The 23523-nt window shown below is 30.9% G+C and overlaps 1 protein-coding gene across 1 annotated transcript in view; it reads left to right on the top strand.

Annotated features, from left to right (window-relative positions):
• LOC127722050 (uncharacterized) overlaps positions 1–23523 on the top strand; it is a 275032-nt gene that overhangs the window by 7045 nt on the left and 244464 nt on the right. The gene's annotated exons all lie outside the window — the stretch shown is intronic.

The raw sequence follows: 23523 nt of genomic DNA, 5'->3' as shown, positions 1-23523 counted from the left end.
CAATTCAAGTACTCGAAAAGCAGTGTGTTTTTGTACCGGCCGCCAACAATGTAGTGGTGCTATACCGTAAATACTACGTTCTTAAGAATGAAATTTTAAATTCTTTTTCATTCAAGTCTGTGCGCTCCAGAGAGAGTGATATAGTAAACATTCATATCATAACCTCGTCACACGTTTCCGGATTCACATTGTATATGTAAACATTTCATTGTATATTATGTGCATATTATAGATCTTACTGTATATCGCTTTTCTATTATTAGAAATGATTTACAAAAATATGTTCAAACCTTTTATTCAATGTCAGACATTGTCAGACTAGCAAACACTACTGGAACAATGCCCCGTAGATTGGCCGTGAAAATGTCCGTAAAAATGCTGGTGATTTTTACAGTGTTTGTCACGGTTAATTTACGGTGGGCAGTGAAACGTATCCGTGACAATGCCATGGAATGACTGTCGTAAAAAGGCTGTGAAAAGTTTGTGAAAATTAAGGCCGTGAAGAGGTGCCACCTGAAAACTAGGGTGAAAAGACCGTAGAAACCCTGTGAAAAAAAAATGTACACCGTGAAAAAGTCGTGATAATGCATTATGTGCCCATTGTGAAAAGACCGTGAAATGTAGATATAGTACAGTATATGCCTTTATTTGTCGTGAAAAGGCCGTGAAAAGGTGCCAACTGAAAACTTGGGTAAAGAGACCGTAGAAACCCTGTGAAAAACAAAAATGTACACCGTGAAAAAGTCGTGATAAATTATGTGCCCATTGTGAAAAGACCGTGAAATGTACATGTACTACTGTGATAAACAGCCATTCACTGATTGTGAAAACTCCTGTAAAATGTTAAATGTATTTTTCAGGCCATAATTTAACAAAAAATTTAAATGCTGTTTTAATCAAGTGAAGTGAAATGCCTAAAAACCTAGTGTAAACATCTACAGACAACTTATTTAAGTACAATGCAAGTGAGACTATGAAAAATCATATTAAAATGCTGTAATTTTTTTAGTAGTAATTGTGACAAAGAATAAAAATATTAATTTTAATAGAACTGTAGTAATTATGTAAAGAAAACATAAAAGCACACAAGTGTCAATGTGATTAAGTAGCTAAAGTCAGCTGTAACATGTATTGTAGAAATTTTGTACATCTCTTGGGTCTGATTTTACCACTTCAGCAATATTTGTCTAATGTAGTCCTTCACTTCACTGTCCTTTTGAATAACTTTTCCAGAAAAAAACATTTATAGAAGTTCCTGTTAATTCCCAGGAAATACTTAACTGAAAAGCTCTTCTTTCCAATTGGATTCCTGAACTATTTTATATAAAGACTGCTATATCTTTTTGCTCTTCATTCCTAGAATAAATAAAGAAACATTACATATATTATACATGTATATAAAAAAACTATTTATACATTCAAATTAATTTTTGGCATTTATGTACATACATGTACTGTACTTAAAAATATTATTCCATGCAATACAGGATTTCACGGTTAATGACCCCATATTGAATAGGGGGCAGATTTTCATACTGTAGGTGAAAATGGTATGAAAAATACTAAAAAACATCATTGTAACAGAACAGCCACTTGGAAACATGCATAGGTTTTACCATATTTTCATACCATTTTCCAGAAAATCTGTCCCCTATCCAATATGGCATCATTAGTTAACGAAGTTCTGTATTCATAATTGTCAACTTATATTATTTTTTTAAGATTTTTTTAAAGACTAAAGACACTTTTAAGACAGACTATTAAATTTAAATGTTTCTTTGAAGTAATAAAATGTATGGCTTAAGCCAAACTTGTCTAGACTAAGTGGCCGTAATGAGTCACAGCTATTTATTTTACAGGGGGCCAGGGGCGTAGCAACTTTTACTGCAGGCACATTCGCCATACAAATTATTTTTTAAACACCTCATTGCCATACCAATTATTCCTATGATATGGCACAAACCCTTCTAGAAAGGACATTTTGCCGTACAAATATTAAATACTTTCCCTGCTACGCCTCTGATTAATCCCCTTTGAACTCTGTGTCCCGACGGCCAAGTAAGAAAATACTTAAATAGCTCCCGACACATTCAAAGGGGGTTTAGCCTCTGATTATCAGAGTGAACTCATTTTCAGAGATACTTATTGCTATTATAATCATTTCCAATTATCTATGTCTATGTCTACGTAGTGTACTGTACATAAATGTCATTTTTTTCATGTTGCCAGTGTGGGAAAAAGGACCCCCCTTTTTTCCTCAAATACATAAACAAAACAGGACATAATTTGAGATGAATTTTATAATGCAAAACTGTTCATAACACTTTTAAGGGAAGCCAGATTTAACACATTCGAGTGTAGGATTTTGAAAATCTTATTGATTCATACTGTATTGGAAATCATACTTTGACCTCTAGATATTCGTTTTGTCGTGAACATGTACATATATCAGAACTTTGTGCTCTTTTCGTGCCAGTTCTTTTTTTTTTTTACATCTATATATACCTTTTACTCTATCAAATGACCAAATATTCGTATTTTATATATAATTATAGCAGCGTGAATTTTTACCCCAATATACCCCAACATACCCCAATATACCTCAAAAAGCAGTTTAAACATAATTTGGTTGAATACAATGTTACACTAGGCAATATTTCTTATTTAATTGGTATATTTCTTCATTTAAATGCAATATTTTTTTATTTGAATGGTATATTTTTTCATTTAAATGCAATATTTTTTATTCAAATGGTATAATTTTTCATTCAAATGGTATAATTTTTCATTCAAATGGTATAATTTTCATTCAAATGCAATAGTTTTTATTCAATTGGTATAAAATGTAATTTGAATGCAATATTTTTTATTCAATTGGTATAGTAGTTTTTTTATTTACATGCAATAACTGCATTATGGGAAATTCTTTGACGTCATAAGGTCAAATTTGCAACAACGTTTGTGATTAGTCGGAAATTGTTTGGATTTCTCCCCTTTCTTTCTAAACATGGGTGACCAAGAATTAAAAATATGCGTCAGAATATCACCCCTCTAACTAAATCTAACGTTCGTGCGAGTCCTGCACTGGCTGTTAAAGTCTTGTGGTCTTAACTAGTATTTCTATTGCAAAATTCGATGGTCAAAACGTTCGGTCCACTTTTCAAAAACCGTTTCATTGTATATGGATTTATATGCAAGTATATCGTTTTTTTAAATAGATTAGACACTGTTGGTTTTTCCCGTTTGAATTGTATTACACTACTAATTTTTGGGGGGCCCTTTATAGCTTGCCCTTCGTTTTGAGCCAAGGCTCCGTGTTGAAGACCGTACGTTGACCTTTAATGGTTAACATTTACAAATTATGACTTGGATGGAGAGTTGTCTCATCGGCACTCATACCACACCTTCTTATATCAATATACAACGTAAACCAGACGTTTCCCAGACTGTTTCCTTTTTTTAATAAATCCTTTACCGCGCGTTGTGTACTGATTGATAACTCAGTCTGGGAGAACAAGATTTATTTCAGTACCAGTTGTAATTAGGTTTGAGCAATCTTCCAGTAATTGCGAATACTCTTATGTCGGTGCTTTGTGTCTATTGTCTTAATGTTAGTTTTTTTGGGTGTTTCGTACCGATCTTTTGAGTTAATTTGCTGATTTGTGCAGGTTGTTATTTTATTGTACTGTTACACCACTGTCCCAGCTTCGAGATGGGTTGCTCACAAACATGTTGTTGTACTGTTTCACCGCTGTCCCAGATTAGGGGAGGATTGGGATCCCGCTAACATGTGTAACCCCGCCACATTCTGTATGTATGTGCTTGTCCCAAGTCAGGAGCCTGTAATTCAGTGGTTGCCGTTTGTAGCTTTGTTATACATATTTGTGTTTCGTTCATTTTTTTGTACATTAATTCGGCCGTTAGTTTTCTCGATTGAATTGTTTTACATTTTTGATTTCGGGGCCTTTTATAGCTGACTATGCGGTGTAGGCTTTGCTTATTGTCGAAGGCCGTACGGTGATTTATAGCTGTTGATTTCTGTGTCATTTGATCTCTTGTGGAGAGTTGTCTCATTTGCACTCATACCACATCTTCGTTTTTATATCCACCCTGCCATATTCTTTATTTGCCTGTCCCAGGGATGGAGCCTGTAGTTTAGTTGTTGTCGTTGGTTCCTGTCTCGACTCATATTTGATATTTTGTAAATTGTTTTGTTATGTTTAATTAGGCTGTTTTTTTTTTCGTTTGAATTGTTCACACTTTTCATGTCGGGCTTTTAATAGACGACTTTACAGTATCAGGTTTTTGTCATTGTTGAAGGCCTTACGATTGTCTACAAAAAGCATTTGTCTACATGACGGCAAAAAGCTCTACAGAGCTTATGTTTGTAGTATTTCATGTAACCCGACTGAAAATATTTTTTTCTTATTTTTTTTTATCTTATCTATAATTGCTTACATACACTTCATATTTGAACTCCGGTGGATAGTTGCCTTATTAGCAATCATATTTCATCTCTTCATTTTTATATTATATACGTGACTTCTAAACTCGTGTTTTCCTGAACAAGCATGAAATAATTTTCACTGGGCGTTAAAATTAGCAACAAACAATCAATCAATTTAAACTTGTGTTAAATAAGAGGAAAACCATTTGATATTTATTTATTTGCTGGGGTGGGGGACAGAAGGATTTCATATATGAATATGGTTGCCTGGTAAGAGCTGAAAAAAAGGCATGATTAGCGACAGATTGAAATGAATAATAATGCTCTCTCTTCCCTTCCCCATCCTTCATCTATAAATTTAAACTGACCACCACGGAATAGCCCAATAGTGTTGAAAGTAGCGTTAAACACCAATCAATCAAAACCCCTTCCCTAGAATATCAAATAATCGTCCCTTAACTGTTATTGTCCGTGTAGTTCTTATATTTATCCAGCTTATCGTCCTACAGGGATGTCCTACTAAGGCTGTTATACCATAAAAAACGTTTATAAAACAGCTCACATTCTAATATATCTGCATTCATAAATTTATTAATTTCATTTAGACTAAACGACGCCATGTTTGTTATGTGCCTCTGCCGTCAACCTATCAAAAAAGAAGAGGTGGAAGAGAGCCAGAAGATATTCCCAATGCAAAAAAAAAAAACAAACAGAAATGGACTTCTTCTGGCTCACTTCCGAAGAACAAAAAAAAACCGCGCCCCATTGATATGTTTTAAAAACGCCTTGCCCCTACCCTTTTTTCCAAAAAAATGGCATTATTAAATATATAAACATATATATAATCATCAAAATTAAAATGGTATTGTATTTTTATAAGACCTACTTTATTACATGATCTGGGACTAATGACATCTATCTATAAGTCCTAGCATACATTAATTATTATAATATGAATAAATTATATTTCTTGTTTTAATAACCACATATGATGCTATGCATGAGTCACCATTTATCAGGACATGCATTGGGTTTACATAGAGAGGATAAGGGACGACATCAGAAAATCAATGAAGGATAAAAAACTTAATTCAAATAGTTTCGGGGGGGGGGGGGGGGGGGGGGGGGGGGGTCAAAATTGCTTTTGTTTAGACGTTACGCACGATATTGCGTCTCAAATGGTAACGTCATTTTTTTACGTTTTACGGCGATTAATGATTATCATGATTATATTGGGGATATTTTTTTTATTTCGCTTGCAATTTCTGTTTTGCACATCAATATTGATACTTCTTAATGTTTGGTTGTACTTAATATGCATGAAATATTTCCCACTGAAAGTAACGTAAGCAACAAACAACAAAATATATCGTATTTGGGTAATGCATAAGTCTATATGAAAAAGAAGATATATACGGTATGATGAGTGCCAATGAGACAACTCTCTACCAGAGACCAATTGACATAAAACGTAATAAAATGCAATGTTTCCCCATTTTGATCCGAAAAGGAAGACGATATATATTTTGATTTAATTAAAAAATGTTTGTCGGGAATTACAAGTTAAACGGGTCTTGCTTATAAAATTCACTGCACTTTCTTTAATAACGGAACAATTAGATTAAGAGATGAAACGATTGTCAGAAAAAAAGGTTAATTCTATTCATCTCATATGTTTACAAGCCTTGTATGATATGGAGAGGTATATAGCCACGCTTCAGGTCCAATTTTATTTTTTACGTTCAAGTTCTATACATATGAATCTCATTGCTGAGAAAAATAAAAAAAATCGCAGTTTTATGCTCCCCCAAATTTGAAAATTTGAAAAAGATTATTTTTTATCCTCTCGTAATAAACATTTTTTTCACAACTAAAGAACCTCATCTAAACGAACAACCCCAGCCATTGGATTTTTTTTTATACTTTGTTGTCTTTTTGATAGTATCTGAATATCAAGAAAATTCTATCTGAGGAAATATATACAGATGATCCACCATAAATAGCGTCCCGAATTTACAACGTTCAAAACGTATGAAAATCGTCCAGTGGACAAACTTGCAAGACATTTCATTTCTTTGAAAACGAAGTCGTTTTGACTACGCAAATTATCAAAAAGTATGTAGCTGTTTCGTAGAGTTAGAGTACAATTACGGAAAAGCAATATTTAGCATGCAACAAATCTCAATTTTCAATAATAACGTCGCAAATGACAGTTTATTTGTAAAAAGCGGCGAAATCCGACATTGGACATCTTGCAAGACATTTGCCAGAAGCCGTTGCCTTTTTAAATGTGGTGTGAGTGCTGCAAAAATTCGATTTTGATATGGTCTATATATGTACTTTTGTGAGCATAATTTACACAAACGAAATTTTATATAATCTTACATTTTGAAACCTATAAATTTTGATAACTTAAGATTTTCCTAAATCTGACCATAATGGACACTTTTTGTTTTTGCCAAAAAATAACGTTGGTTGTTACAGGAACGCATATTCAGTAATATTGTAATACTTTATATATAAAGCATATCATTCATTCAAATTTTCGCGGATATAACACTGTTTTGAAGAACACAAACACCCCTGCTAAAGTTATTATGCGTATAGTCTGTTACGTCTGACACGCATATTTTGGACGTTTTGTCAATATGTTGTCCTTATTTTAGACTATTGTAAAATATGATAAAACAGTTTGTAGTTTTTTTCGGAATAGTTTTTACTAGTCTAGTCTATGGATAAAAAATTTATATAAATTCACTTTTATGATTTTATAGAAAAGCTGTTTACTAGTGTGGACTTGTTGATTACACGGTATTGACGCAATAACGTGCGTAACGTCTTAATTAACATCGATTTTATGTATATCCTTATTGGTCAATCAATTTTTCCCAAATTAAGTTAAGAGGGGGAAGGGGGGGGGGGGGGGGGTAGGGGGTCAGTGAAAAAAACTATATGAATTAAGTTTTTTTTATCCTACATTGAACTAGATGTCGTCCCTAATGTGCAAAAAAATAGATAAGGGGCGGGACCAAACCTATAGATAACATAATAAAGAAATGATGAAATATACAGAATACGTTGATTGACTTTTGGTTGCCTTATGTCCAGTGGCAAATATGTCACGCATGTTTAGGACAAATATAATAGAGATCAAAGGATAAAGAATAGAGTGAAATGGTAAAAACTAAAAGATATAGAATTATAGAAACGATCTTTGATCTGAAACCCCTACCCTCACACACACACCATAACCATTACTGCCAATACTCGCATATATATTCATCTCTATACAAATATCTAAATTTGAACCTACTCCCCCCCTCTAGACACCGAGGTTTTGGATTCGCCCCTGTTAAATGTGTCTAATTATATACATTTCGTACGGGTCTAGATAATAGCTAAACGTACAATCATATAATTTGTTGGATATCTAATTATGTTATATAATGTGTCACAAAATAAACTAGTATACCTCCCTTCCCAATGCAGTATTGAAAAGTAAATCATTTAAAAGTCCTGAAGATAAAATTTGTTTTGAAATATGCCCTGCGTACTTATTTATGCAAAGACATATAGTAATTATTGAACTACTGTGGGGCTTGAAAAAAAAATCTATTTAAGGGATTCGGAGACGAGAACAGTCAAAAAAAAGCTCAGCAACGAATCCTAAATGTAAAATGATTTGCAGCATAAGACATGAGAGCACATATTATAGATAGTATTAAATATGAAGTTCACGCCTCATATAGTGAATTCCTATGTCATGGGACTATTGTTGTAACATGGGTTAGTAACTGGTTCCAATTTATCCTGAATTGTCTTTATTAAAGAATTAGTTCCGGAGTATAACAGCTTATGTCTCTACGTGTGGGTTTCTGGTTCTGCTGTCGTAATTAGGTGATTTTTTTTCTACATGTAGTAAAAAAGAAAGGGCTTAGTCCAAATAATTGTAACGTCCTGGATTCTTTTTATTCTTTTTTCATGTGTGCCTTCCTGCAACGTCTCTGAGGATCAAGAAAAGTAAAAAATGATATAGCACTAAAGAACTTCATGATTACAATTTACATGTATCTGGACTTAGAAGGGGTAGGGGGCTAGCTATGTATTTTTTTTTTATTTCAATGTGTAGGCTGTAGGAGAGTTTCTTCAGAAAAGTTTTTCATTGGAGGTGTTTTTGCCAAGCACGCAGGCATCTGTTTCTATCCATGAACAAGTTGTGTGTCAAATTAATTATTATTACTTGTCACTCGCATTTTTTGCTCGTCCTGGCCATTATTGACATCAATCAGCCAGTGCACGAACTCGCACGAACGCCAAATTTAGTTAGAGGGGCGATATTCTGACGCGTTTATAATTCTTGGTCACTCAAGTTTAGAAAGAAAGGGGAGAAATCCAAACAATTACCGACCAATCACAAACGTTGTTGCAAATTTGACCTTATGACGTCAAAGAATTTCCCATAATGCAATTATTGCATATAAATAAAAAAACTACTATACCAATTGAATAAAAAATATTGCATTCAAATGACATTTTATACCAATTGAATAAAAAAATATTGCATTTGAACGAAAATTATACCATTTGAATGACAAATTATACCATTTGAATGAAAAATTATACCATTTGAATGAAAAATTATACCATCTGAATAAAAAATATTGCATTTAAATGAAAAAATATACCATTCAAATAAAAAAATATTGCATTTTAATTAAGAAATATATCAATTAAATAAGAAATATTGCATTTAAATGAAAAATATCAATTTTTTGCAACCAATACCATGCCATAAACGACACTAATAATTTATTTTATGAATATATTTAATCTTAAGTCACTCTTTTCCTCGTAAATTATTCTGTTCATGTCAGCCGCTTATGATCACAAAATGACTTTTTACCCCAATATACCCGAATATACTCGAATAAACAGTTTCAATACAATTTCCATGATAAGGAATGATATTAATTGCAGATATATTAAAACTGAACACATATGTTTACATTTTTTGTGCATTTAGAGGCTTTTAAAATAGTTATTTTTTCATGTATTGACGAAGGTTACACTAAAAACCCAAACGAACGAACCTAAAAATAAACCGGTAAATTTTTGCAATTTCTTTTTTCTCCCTTAAAATTTTGAGACTGTAAATGCATTTTGTGTTTTGTTTTCTCTTAAAAATAAGATATGATGTTTTTTTCTGAAAGAAAACTCGAATTTTTTTCTCAAATTTGGAAATATTTTTTCAAATATTTGTTATCTTTGAAAATAATATATGTTTTACATTTAAAGTTTTCTTTTTATGTTTATAAAATGTTTGTATCTTTCACTCACTTAGGACATTGGTCAGCGGAAATTCAATGTTGGTCAGGTCGGTGTGTTCACGTTTCTCGGACCAACATCTGATATTGTTTGTCATGACAAGAAATCCTTTCTCAAAACTCCGATGGACCTCCTACGGCATCCATTACTAGTTAAAGATTAAATAGAAAAATATAAACATTTCAAATGTAGCGTTTATAAAATAAAAATATTCCCTGTGGAACACCCCCAATCCCCCTTTTGGCGCTCCCTATTTTCAACCCTCGAATTAAGCATTCCAAACTTATTAATTTACTGATATTAAAACCTAGCTTTCTAATCGATCTATTCATGTACCGGACCGGCAACTCTCGTTATTTTATAAGAAAATTTACAATGCTGTTATGCACAGGCACTTGACACAGAATAAATACCGAACATGGAAAGTGGAACTACAATTCAAAACATAAAGTGCGAAGTCACATAGAAGAAAAATGTTTTTTTTTTTTTTTTTTGCAAAGGATGACGGGGTAAACCTCCCTGTGTTCAAATTATACATGAAAAATATCATAACCCCGAGTTTTCGATCTGTTACATGCCAAGAAATACTTGCTTAAAACTCCAGTGGTCCTCCTACGGCACCCATTTGTAGATTTGATTTTATTCAACAAAATAATTTATGTCCTGCATGTACTTATCGCTTTGAACACGGACATATTTTTTTATTTGTCAAAGAGATTATTAAAATCTTGAAATTATTGAGGCAAAGGGTTTTTTTTTAATTGCGATCATATCAAAAGTATTATGCTGGAAAAAAATCGGCACTTTAAAATCTTTAATTAAGCATAAAAAAAAATTATCAATAAAAAAGTGCGCTCAAATATCTTGGCTGCTTTATTTATCATGATCGAAGAATGTTTAAAATCTGTAATATATCTTGATTGCTGTTTCATTGAATATCTCACATCTACTTTATTAGTATTGAGGATGCTTTAAAATTGTTTTTAAAATCAGGAAAAGAAACTTGAATTGTGTCTTGTGTCTTACTTATCGTTGACTGAAGAAGAAAAAATCAAGACACATATTTGCTAATTCAATCTTTATATATCTGTGCCCTATGACGGGTACATCACAGAGAGATAGGAGAGATCGATATGGTGAGGAGTGAATTAATCGGGTTATAAAAAATTGGTGTTTTTTTTCAAATGACTTTGATTTTTTTTCTAAAATAAAATTTTCTATACAAATTCGCATTTTTGCTATTACAAAGTTATATAGCTATACTATAAGAATTAAACAACTTAAATGATACAATTGTCCGAGGAAAATGCTTTTGATGTTCTTTTAAAAAAAGAGGGGAAAGTAAGATATCAAGGGGACTCAACAATATTTGAAAAAGAAAATCGTTTTTCGATTTTTTAATCATATAAATTTAGGTAAACAGACAGAAAGTCACAGGACAAAAAGTCACAGGACATAAAGTCACAAATTTGATAGGACAAAAAGGTCACAAGACAAAAAGTCACAAATAATTTGTTGACAATTGTTTGAGTATATAAGAGAAAGATCTTGAAATATTTTCTTTTTATTACATATATTCATTTTTAGTTTAGGAAATTGTTCATAAGACTTGATAAATGAAAATTTATTTAATTTGAATCATGCAAAGGATATATTTTTTGGCACAATGAAGCCATTTAAGTACCAAGCCACTTTGACATTTTGTTTTCATAACAATTATTTGATCATTATTGATATTTTTTGAATACATTTTAATTACAAAGGTGCTTCATATATAATAGTTCAAGAAAAAACAAAAAAGTTATTTTCTAAATAAGTGTTTTCTTGTTTAAAGAAAAATAATCTCAAAACTGAATTGTGACTTTTTGTGCGTTACTTTTTGTCTGTGAACAGAATTAATCATCATTTATTCTATAGAGAAAAACTAATGGAGGCTAACTGCACTACCTTTTTATATGTAAAAAAATTTTGTACTTAGAAATAATTTCATTCCGATATATAAAACAGCAGAAAACCAAACGATCGAAACAAAACTAAGTACATGCTATCAGTATGTGATTTACAGCTATATACAAATATTTCAATGTTTTTAAAAGAAAAAAAGCAATTTATTGTAGTCTAATTATAATAGTGTTTACCTACTGCTGATGCATCATGATAATTGTTATGTTATCTGTTTGTTGCTGTTGTTATTCGTATAGTATGTTTCTCTTTGTTGCAATATGGTATTTTATGATCTTGCATACCATAGAGACGTTAATAGAGTGTCTTGTCTTAAATTCTGATATCATTAGACTTCAAAATGTTGAATTGGTTGAATTGTCCTGCTATTAAATTGTAATTTTAAACTCAGTGATGTGCAATTTGATAAGTTATTCAATAGATTACACTTGTGTCACAGGATATCGATGTATACCCTAGGTGGTCATTCAGGTTCAATAAACAATGGCAAGATGTTGTTGATTAATTCATCTTCTGAAACAACAGACCAATCATCATTATTTTCCAGGACTCACACCAGGATTTGTATACAAATCCTTGCTCACACGCAGTACTAGTTATCTCTCATACCTCAACATACAGAACGCATCAGCTCAATCAACATTATGAGGGTCTTGATGGGGTTTACAGAATCAATGAATAGTATATTTCAATGTGAAAATAAATTTGGAAAATGAATTTGACTCTGTTTTCCTATTTGTTTCTGTCATTTATCATATACTTTTTTTTCTCCATAGTCACAAAATCGCACTACCCTTAAAGTATTAATACCATGGAACAATTCATAAACAACTCAGAAACATCGTTGAACATGATGTATAATTAATTCTATTTTATTCAAAACACTGTTCTCATAACATTATGTTCATAAGCAATAAGGATAATCCAATCAAATTTGATGATTGTATAATTCACGGCTGAGTAGTTGTGTAATCGTTGACACGTGCCCGCATTATTTTATGAAAATAACGAATATCTCTCTAAGACCGCATTTCTTTCTAACACAAACGAGACAAACGGTTCAGCGAGCACACGTTTAGATCATTTGTTTCTAACATACGTTTGCAAAGTTTGCATAAACTTTAACAAACTATCCACTCGCTGCAAATGCGTCTATAGTTTGTCGTTCGTCGTTTGTTACTGAGTACAAACGATAAATTTCTTTCTAACTTACCTAAACATATGTTTCGCGCTAAAAAGATGTATGTTCTTCCTTGTCATAACTCAAAACAATGTCTAAAATTACTATAATTTATGTATTGTTTAATGTCTATCGTTTTGTCATTATTATGCCTGTCTGTCTGTCTGTTTGTTTTTTTTTGTTTTGTATTGGTTTGTTTATTTAGTAACAATCCTATTGTTTGGATTTTAAACTAATAAAATTCTTATTCTTATTCTTATTATTCATACATTCATCTGATGAAGATGAAGAACTGCCAAAAAAATTAAATATGATAGAGGAGCGACGTCCTCTGTGTCTATAACATCTTATACGGAGGCTATTTCACCCGCGTAATAAGTTCAAATACCAACAACATGTGCATCGATATACTTCTTTGGGTCGATGTCTCCTCTATTGACCTCATGCATAGGCTATAATTGTTATATTATTAATTTACTACCATCTTTGTATCAAAATCGTCAGTGCAAGTATATTCTATTTTTCCGATCATTTAGTTATGTTTTAGGCAACCGTAAGACCTTCAATATTGAAAAATACGGAAACCGTAAAGTTGGTTATAAAAGGCCCCGCCTCGACATGAAAAATATGAAACAATTCCTTAAGAAAAGTAACGGCCTAATTTATAACAAAGCATTTACAAAAAAAAAATATCAGACCTGAAGTAACAACAACCCCTGAAGTACATGCTACTGACTTTGAACAGACACATAAAGAAGGTGGCGATGTGTAGGTCCTTTTTTGGTGATAAAGCCCTCCACTCCTATCTTTGTTATGTATTCTTTGGCTTTCAAATATTTTGCTTTGAGCGTTCCTGGAGAAAATTGCTGCAAGGGATATTTTTATCTTCATAGATGCAAACGAAACTTCAACGAATTATTGAATTTATCAAAATAACGACTATAACTGATAAAAATCTATCGGATAAAACTACCATTTATTAATATGAGACAAAATATATCCTATTGGAGTCAAATTTCTCCTATGGATTCATAAAGGAAAAAAATATCCTCAGTAATTGAACAAAAAAATACCCCCATGGTAAAGAAATCAGTCATTTTTAAATAATTCTAGAGGGTTAACAAAGTTATCATGAACACCGGCGATGAACAGTTAAACCGAGAAAGTGTTAAATGTTTATTTTAAATAAATTATAGAATTATTATGATAATACCACAAATTTAACTATTTTATCAGAAAATCAATAATTGTAAAATAACTTAAAACCCGTAAACTCAATTTCAAGTAAAAAAAAAAATATATAAAAACATTCTTAAACGGAATACTTGATATATTTGCCTGATCCTTTACTTTATTTACAAAATGCCTTCAAATACATCTCATGTTTATTTTTATTTTATATGCCATACAATGTATTAACCTAGTTTAAATGAAAATAAAGATCAGAGAATTAAAATATTGTTGAAGAAAAAAATACATATCCGTGTTAAATTCGCCTCAGTTTGTTTATTCAAGTTTGATATCCAACTTCTTAACCGCAATCTACATTTATCCGACAACCTTGTATATTGTATATTCTTGATGGAATGCCCTCATGTTCATGTGACCATCAGGGGCTGAGATAATATGTTATGGTATAAACTCTGTCAAAACCAAAATGTATGAATATATCTAATTTAAATTAATTCATGCAGTAAAACAAATCTTGAATGAGTGAAATTATGAAATAATTATTTTTCAAGCTTTTATCTTTATTGCGTTTATCCTACATGTGAAAAAAAAAACACGAGAAACGGACTTGTGATAGAGAAATAGAAAACTATAAAACATATTTTTTGTTATTTTCTTTAGTTCAGAAATGTAGAAAATACCCGATTTAGATAACCTCAATACACATAGTCTGCGTTGAAAAGTGTTGAATGCATGGGAGTTTGTATTTTTTCTCCTATATTCGTAAATATTTTCTACTCCTAAAGTGTGATCAATGTTTACATTGGTCTTATTAGTCCTGAATATGCATCAAATATTTGCCACTGAACGTTGTGGAATCAACGATCATGTAATCAATTACTGTAATAGAAAATACACACAACTGGTTTCATACCAAACCAAAGAAGTTAAATACACTAAAGTACGTTGACAACTTACTGATCATGAACGGTCAGACTTACGGAGGAATATGTAGCTGTATTTATAGTACGAATCACACCTCTAACACAATTTTAAGAAGAAGGGAAAAACCATGAATGACACAGGACAAAACTCCTATATTTTCATTTTATCATGGCAATTATAACGCTTAATTATCTATCTGTATATTGTTTACTTCAAAAATGAAATCGACAATCAGATTATACCACCAGCTATTTAATTGCAAAACAAGCACAAACATCGTGTTACCGTAACGACAGAAAGTTTCAACACTTGTAAAAATCTTTTTCTTTTCTTTTCTAAACTGAAAATAATAAGTTCTTTTTTTCTGGCATAAAATATGATTACACTATTTTGAATCTCGATAAAAAAAAAGAAATTTCTTTAACTCGCCATAGAAAAATTCGACCAGGTTCGACCTCTAAACCACGGATACCACCAGTGGACGATATGTCTCCTCTTGTCAATCATACAGGTCTTATTTCCGGAGTGCAAACCGATGCAAGTGCTATGACAATTTAAGTTTAATTGCCTGTTAAATCCATTTTCAATGATTTCTCTATTTTATTATTTCAACAACAGCATAACCTGTTCATTTGCTGTATTTCTAGTTTTCTTATATTTTAGCATACATTTTTATATAAAACTGGTCTTGTACAAAGTTTTAATACAATAAAGAGAAAAAAATACTTTATTTGTAGGTGTTTCTACTGAGATTTTAAAAGAAAATAAAATGTGATTCACGTTTGGTGTGTTTTCGCCAGCACCTGACCGTCAAAAATGCATCCTTTTGTGCCCCAACTCATTGGCGTCATTATATTTCAGAATACATAGTATCATTTGCGCCAAAAAAAATATATACGATTGCACAAATAAAAAGAAAAAGAAAAAGACACATAGATGAAGGAATGTTTTTATCCTGCACCAACTGTACAGCATGCACCATATTTTTTTTTATATCTTTGGTCTTTTATTGTAAATAGACATTACCAGCACATACGTAACGCACAAGTATTGAGTACTCATTAATGAGTTTTTCTAACTACTATATCAAAGAAGAAGAAGAAGAATGTTGGCTTAAAAGACTTTTTTCTTCTTCGAATAAATAATAAATATGCTATCTGCAGAATGGTAGATACAATTTGGGAACATTCAGACTTTTTTTAGATATACCTCCTTCTATCAGCTAAAACTTTATTTTTTTCTCGTTTTCAGTTCTAACTACAAAGGTTGGAATTAGTGATCACTTATGAAGATAAATCAATAATAATAAAAAAAAAGTATACATAATTTCTTGTCTTGATGTCTTTCAATGTTATCGTTTAGGTCCAAGTCTTTTTTTTATTTATTACAAACATATAATTCTTTAAAACTCGGTTGATTTTAAATAAATGACTAGCCTCGACTTTAAAATAAGGAGAAAATCCAATGAATAAATAATTCTCAAGTTTAAATGAATCCAACCGTAAGAATGATGTTCATTTAAGTCTTTAAATCTGCCCATTCAGGCCTGAGTTGTGGCATCAGAAAACATATTTTCCATCTAGATGAATGGAATTTATAAGTTTTTAATTTTAAGTTTATCTATTGAAAAGTGAAAAATATAAATAAAACTACAACTGTGTAGTTTCTGGTCCGTCCAAGTTTACCCACATTTTAAGCATGTGATGATTAAACATAATTTGTTCAATGAAAATTCGAAAATCTTATTTCATGTAGGAGTTTTATAAATATGAGAAAAAAAAAATCAAAATTGAAAAAATATTTCAAAACATGAGTAAAATATTTCTAATTTTATCTACATGTATAAAAAAACATTTCAAATTTAATTCAGAAAATACAAATGTTATTGAATAAAACTTAAATTTGAAGGAGTGAAAAAGAAATTGCAATTTAAATATTGCCCTGTATATTTTCAGGTCCATTCTGGTCTTTAGTGCTACCATTATCAGTATTCGAGTTAACTATAGATTAAAAAGCTTCTAAATACACACAAATGTGCATACGATTGTTTTTTGAAATAAATATGGTTAATTTATCATTCCAGAACATGAATATTGCACTGAAACGTTTTAATGGGGTATATTGGGGTATATTGGCGTAAAAAGTCATTTTGTGATCGTAAGCGGCTGACAAGAACGGAACAAGTTTCAATGAAAAAAGTGATTTAAAATTAAATATATTTATAAAATAAAGTATTGTTGGTGTTAGAATAACATGGAAATGCCTAAAATGCTATCATTATTCAATAATATTTTGTTGAAACTGTTTTTTGAGGTATATTGGGGTATGTTGGGGTATATTGGGGTAAAAAGTCGCACCCTAATTATAGCACACAACTTTAATTTATAATGGGGTGAGTTGGATGTGATTGGGGATATAACAGTTAATCGTGAATCTCAGTCTAAACAAATGTATTTACATTCAATAGAGAGAAAAAATAATTATTCTAAAAACCGTTCGTTAACAAGTGTTGAAAAAATGAAACTGCTTTTCATGAAAAAAAAAGAAATTATTTGACATCCTCCTTTTATAATCTTAATTAATACAATAAACTACTTACACAGTGACTTGTTTTTTTTCATGCACGATAACAATTCATTTGTGCCTTACATCATGCCGTTCAGTATTATTTATGTCTTTGATTGATAATTTATGTGCTTATTTGGGAGAACTATTGTCGTTTTCCAATCCACTGTTGATGCCGTGGTATAGAAAAACTTTTCTTTTACGAATAATTTAAACAAAATGAACATCAATGATACTAAAAACGCCGTTTAAATATTCAAACTGCGTAGCACAGGCACTATACATCCCGTACATGTTAGAAAACATAGATCAAATAAAAGAAAAGAACAGCTGTGTCAATCCTCACCCTACTTAGTACAATGTTTTTAAAAAGTCTACGTAGAAAAATATCAAAAAATTCAGATGTATTACATTTACAAGCAGATATATACTATAGTTAATCCATTGACATAAATTGACATTTTTGCAGACAAGAAAAAAAAAACCAAGATAAAATGCCTAGCATCGTTGGTGCCTGCTTTTTAACGAGAGTAGTCAAAATTTTATATATCTTGTCATAATAGAATAATTAAATAACTGTCTTCCTGGGAACATCTGCCTATTCATATTATCAGTAGTGTTTTGTTAGATCTTTTGTATAACTAATATGACACAACTATATAAAACAGTCATAATGTGCACAAACGATATTAATTTGCAAGACGAATCTCAAGCGGACGTCTTTTACAAACTAAAAGACAAATTGAAAGTGTTGGAATTGCTTTGTTTCATAATGTGTTCTGTGTAGCAACATTCCAGCAATGCCTGCATACGGAGTATATATCTCCCAATTGATACGATATTCCCGGGGTGGTATTTCCTATCATGATTTCCTTGATAGAGGGTTGCAGCTCGCAAGGAAACTATTAAACCAAGATTTCCAAATGGAGAAGTTGAAAACATCCTTTCGTTAATTTTACGGATGCCATCACGAGTTGGTTGATCGTGATAGAATATCCGTTCTACAGATGATAACGGATATATTCCTAATGTCGTAACTACAATCCTGTCCACTTCTCACGAATGTGACCTACCAAATTAGACTTATTACCGGAAATTAGTAATTTTTGTACATCAGGATGGGTTGTATTTTACAAATAATGATATATTTCAGAGGAAAGATAGTAAAAATTGTTTTCGCATTGAATAAATATGCCTATATTTCTTCTTTTTATCCAAAATATTGCAATGTTATTTGCCAAATTATTAACTGCCATTTGATTTAGTACTTTATGTATATCAGGATTAATTGTTTTTCATAAAATATGCTGAATTTCAGGGAAAAGGTAATAAAATTTTGTTCGCATTGCTTAAAAATGCCAATATTTCTTCTTTTATTTCAGAAATAATGCAATGTCATTTGCAATCAGTCATTATAAATGCCTTTAGATAACTAATTTTATATAAGATGTGAATAATATAAAGATAAAGATACTTTAACCTTTGTTTGTGTTGAATAAGAATGTAATTATTTCTTTATCATAACGGAAATCATGAACCGACATTTGTATCATTATGATAATGGAAATCATGAACCTCCATTTGACTTTAGTACTTTTTGTATATCAGGATTAATTGTTTTTCATAAAATATGCCGAATTTCAGGAAAAAGATACTAAAATTTTGTTTGCACAGCTTAAAAATGCAAATATTTCTTCTTTTATATCAGAAATAATGCAAAGTCATTTGCAATCAGTCTTTGTAAATGCCTTTAGATAATTGTTTTATATAAGATGTGAATGATATAAGGATAAAGATACCTTAACTTTTGTTTGTGTTGAATAAGAATGCAATAATTTCTTTATCATAATGGAAATCATGAACCGCCGTTTGATTTTAGTACTTTTTGTACACCAGGATAGGTTGTTACTCATAAAACATGCTGAATTCCAGGGAAAAGATACTAAAATATTACCAATCCATCTCCGTTATTCACAAATTTTCCCTAAAATGCACAAGCATTCCATATATGTCCCTAAAATTTGATACACTAAATTATTTTTTCTCTATTAAACTGCTATCTAAAGTTTACAGAATTAAGGATAAATTTGAACTATATTGGTACATCGTTCCATACAACTAATATTTCAAGCACAAAATCTTTCGTTTAGCTAATATCTTTTATAGTTGCATGGCTGCGTGACATAGCCTTACATTACATTTCTATATTTCAAAATTAATTACAAAAATCCTAGTCCTACAGTACAACGAATTTGAACAGAATAATATCCCGCCAGAAAAAAATGATTTATGTACCATTGACCATAAACGTAACAATATGAGATTTGCTTGTGCTTTTATTTCACTTAAAATCCACTTGAATTTCAGAATTTTACGGCAGTTATCTTTTTTATATACCATTCGAAAATAGTATTTCTAATATTTGTTAATTTGAAAGTATTATCATTCAAAAGCGAGATCCGACTTCAAAAAACGTTTAAGATTTATGAATAAAAGTAGTAGGTCATAAATTTACTACTGATTGCATGCAAGGTTACATAAGCTTCAACTTTACTCAACACGTTGCAACTCAGAGTTACTCAAACGTGTCATTTGTTTTTAATGTAATGCTCACGGTTTCCACTTTGAAAAAAACATGAATCAATAAAAAAAAATATAATAAAAATTGAAGATATCAACAATGTTTTTACGAAATTCAAACATTTATTTTTAAGAAGTTCAAGCTTTAGTTTTGAATATACAAGTGTGTATTTTGAATTATATATACAATATGAAAATTAATAATCATGAACATGCAAACTTCACTAATAAAATTTACCATGTTTGTTTAATGAAAATAACGATCATATTATGTTTGAAAAAATAATCCAATGTTGCTCCTTCGAGAATAAATAAAAAAAAAACGCACACTCTCTACATATCAAGCGTCCGACGCGTTTTCTTGAATTATCTTCACTAAGAACGCTTAAACAAAAATATGCCTCTATGACCAGTAATGTATAAATATGTACAAACGTTAGGACCAATATTACCAATAGGGACATGAAAAGTAAAGCCCAATTCGGCTGTTTTATCTGAGGGAGTTTGAACATACGATACTTAGTAATTTCTTAATTTAGAAAAAAATATTGAGTAACTAATTATTGAGCTATTGACGCACTTAGGAACTAACAGTCCATCATAAGTGTTTTTGTTCCAATATAAGTAAATAAAAACAACACTTTACTATTCCATGCGTAGTGACTCTGCAGCTTTCACAAGTTTAACAGAAGAGGATTATTTGTAGTCACAAATTTGAAGGATACTTATTACCTGATAAGAAAATGACGTTATTTGTGGTTATCGGTATGGGGCATTCTTTTCAAGAACATTGTCTCCCCCTTTGGCGCATTTTCCTTCCTGCAGGAATCTCTTCTTTTTGTTCTTATGGCATTTGCCTAAATAATTGTCATATTGCCCTTTTGATATACGATAGTAATTTAACATATATATAATGAATCACTGTCAAACGATTATTAGGGTTTAGAAAATAACGTAATTTCTTATTATGGAAAACTTTTATTCAATGCATTTAATATTCAATGCAATGACTCTTAAAAAAATGCTATTCAATAAACACATACAAGAAAAATAAACGACCAATCACAATCACACAGAGGGAAGTCAATATGAAGTGGATATGAAAGACATAACCAGACAAGAAAAGAAAATATTAAAAAAATCTGAAAAAGTTGTCTCATTGGCAATCATACCACATATCTTTATTTTAATAATGATATACTATCTAAAACAATAAATCTAAATAAACTATACAAATTGTATCAAAGGCTCAACGAGTATCTTACTATCAATCAATATCACATGTATTCAAATTTCATCGAAAACCACCAATTTCATTTTCTCATGAAGTTTAAGTTGGCCTCCAAATATCTGTTGTGATTGTACTGCTGGCTTGTTGTCTCATTAATGTGTATCCAACATCTCCCAATGTTCATATTCAGACTACGTCATAAAGAAAATTTCAATTTCAAGTTAATGTTCATTAATATGTTGCTTTTCATTATTCTGTACCTGTTATTTCTTCTTCTTCTACTTTTACCCCTGAAAAAACACAAAATATTAAGAATAAAACTAGTCAAATTAATATATGCTATTTTAGGATGTTCCTATATTTAGATGTATAAAACGTACTGGTAGTTTGAAATCAATACAACAAAAATCTAAAGTTTTTTGGTTATAAGTACTCAGTCAGCTATTTTCATAGTTTTTCATTATTTTTTTCATCTGTGTTTGCAACGGTGAATTTTCTATAATTGTTATCTTGTAATTCTTTGTCTATTTAACTCAGATGGTTGTCTGTTGGAACTCGCCTTCTAATTTTCATAAACCTGCGACTTTTTTCACAAAAAATCTTATGATTAAAATTGCCCGTAAGTAACTGAATAGTGTATGGCATACAAGTATTTTATACTCCTTAGGACTTTTTGTTAAAAGAGCTGGTATTTTTGATGAGTGCTTTTCAAGTCAATTGAACTAGTATAATATTGCACTAGTAAATCTAGTTTCAGCATAATTCAACAACATTAACAAAAAAATCTACTGAGTAAATCATTTGTAAATGCTTAGGCCAGTTTGAAGTATTTTATTTTCAAAAATATCACTAGCAGTCTAGCACTTAGGTTGTGCATTTTGCATCCCCCATGTGGCAGGTGCACTGGATCCCAATCTTAACTGACTAGGATTGTCAGTTTCCTATTGAAGGTTTTGTTTTCTCTCCAAGAACTCCTTCGTTCTCCACCAATAAAAACTGACTGCCACGAAATAGCACAATAATGCTGAAAGTTGATCACTTATCAATCAATAAATCATTGACATAAAACCACACATCAAACAGAATAAATAAAATTTGGATACCTTTAAATGTGGTACAGTACTTGCAACCTTAGGCGTTACTGTTTGACGGGAACTTTACTAATCGATAAATGATTGGTGACGGATGTTTGACTGATCGATGATTGATCGGTGATTGATGACCCATTGAATCCGTCAGATAAGTCAAATAAGCTATGTGAGAGTTACCGTGACAACGGTCAGCGATCAATCAGTAAATTAATTATATGCACGGATCAGACAGATACGTACATATTTAAAATTCTTATGTAAAACGAACTCCACAGTATTTACATGCGATAAACGCGGACCTCTACGAAGACATCTTTATTCGTTAATTTGTAATCAACTTTGTCGCAAAAGCACATAAAAAAATATGTATAAATTACTTTTCATGCATTATCTGTATTTTTTCATTATACATTGTTATAGGTTCTCTTATTTTTCTGCCAAATAAATTAATTTAGTGCAGAATAATGTCATGCTCAGAATATTTCTGTATCACTAAAAAGAAATAAAATGTTATCATTTGAAACAAGTACCCTATTAAGCAATTATGAATTTTAATGTCACTAGATGATGAAAATAAAAATAACATAACAGTAAAGATACCGAAAACTATGTTTTGGGTGATTAAGAGTGCAGTTATTTCTTTATTTTAATGGAAATCATGAACTACCACTGGACTTTAGTACTTTTTATACACGAGGCTGGGTTGTATTTTACAAATAATGGTCTATATCAGAGAAAAAATGTGTTCGCATTGTTTAAATATGCCAATATTTCTTTTTTTTATCCAAAATAATGCAATGCTATTTGCCAAATTATTACCCGCCATTTGATTGTAGTGCTTTTTGTACATCATGATAGGTTGTTTTTGGTAAAATATGCTGAATTTCAGGGAAAAGATTCTAAAATTTCGTTAACATTGCTTAAAAATGCAAATTATTTATTTTGTTATATCAGAAATAATGCAATGTCATTTGAAATCAGTCATTATAAATACCTTTAGATGGTTAATTTTATATAAAACGTAAAT

This window comes from Mytilus californianus, unplaced genomic scaffold (assembly GCF_021869535.1).
Source record: "Mytilus californianus isolate M0D057914Y unplaced genomic scaffold, xbMytCali1.0.p SCAF_12, whole genome shotgun sequence".
Classification (NCBI taxonomy): Eukaryota; Metazoa; Mollusca; class Bivalvia; order Mytilida; family Mytilidae; genus Mytilus; species Mytilus californianus.
Note: the sequence above shows the minus strand (reverse complement) of the source record. Positions and strands in the feature narration are given on the sequence as shown.